The sequence below is a fragment of the Penaeus monodon genome, chromosome 29 (assembly GCF_015228065.2).
Source record: "Penaeus monodon isolate SGIC_2016 chromosome 29, NSTDA_Pmon_1, whole genome shotgun sequence".
In the NCBI taxonomy this organism is placed as follows: Eukaryota; Metazoa; Arthropoda; class Malacostraca; order Decapoda; family Penaeidae; genus Penaeus; species Penaeus monodon.
In genome coordinates this window covers 23,439,571-23,440,667 of record NC_051414.1, presented here as the reverse complement: position 1 = coordinate 23,440,667, position 1,097 = coordinate 23,439,571, and positions in this window count along the sequence as shown.

The following is a 1,097-nucleotide window of genomic DNA, read 5'->3' as shown; positions in this document are numbered from 1 at the left end:
AAACACTGATCAATATTTTCAATGATTTCTGCAACTACTTTTGTAGTTTGTATTCGACAGAATATATTTTGCGAGGGGCCTCATTTGTATAAAAAGAAAAACAAAATTTTTGGAACCATAGGAAGACAGAGTTGTATTTTCAAGATTGGTAAGGTGGAAGCATGTTTTGGTATTCCCTAAACAATTACATATGTTTCCTAATGAGAAAGGCTCTCTCAACATGATAATCTTAAGACTGCAACTGTTTATTTTTGCTTTATTGATAATAACAATACTTTCAAACTCACCAAGCATGTTCGCAGACCAGCGGGAATAAATTCTTCTGAATTAGCTACATTATTATCGTCAGGTTGCACAGCACACACCACACTTTGAAGGAGACTAAGGGCTGCACAATGTGCCTCCTCACATACCACTCTTGTGTTCTGCTCTTCATGCCTATGAGAGATGTTCCAATTCTTATATCACAAAGCAGTGTTTACTCTATTACCCTGTGTTACATACAAACAGATATTGGTATGAAGTTTGTGCACATGCTAATAACTTTATAGTGATACCAAATTCATACTTACATTATATGCAATTTAGAAAGAGCTGTATGGCTCTGCAAGCAACCTGGATATTCCCATCATAAACACATTCTCTGCACAAATCCACAAGTGAACAATCTGTAAAAATTATAAAATTGTTTGAAGAATGTGAAAAGTCAACTGCAATAAACAATCATATCGCTTATGTAAATATATATGTCTCATCTTTCCCGAGTAAATTTATACTGGAAATGCAGGGCAGCAGTTAAGATCCCAAAAACAGAAGAGCTGTTGTTGTCATGAGATTTGCTGTGATGATCTAGTAAACCCAAAACCAGTATTTAAACTTTTTCTGCTGACCATCCCGGGGGTGCTGCTTCGTAGATAACCCGTTCCCCCAACCCGGGCTTGGCGTACCCCAAAAGGGAGTTTCCTTCTCAAAAACCCCCATCACAGATCCCCTTCTTTATTAAAATGTTCCAATCGCTAAAAAAAAAAATTTTTTAGTAATTTTAGGATTTTCAAAAACCCAAAATTTAAATTTGAACCGGCTAACAAATAAAAGAT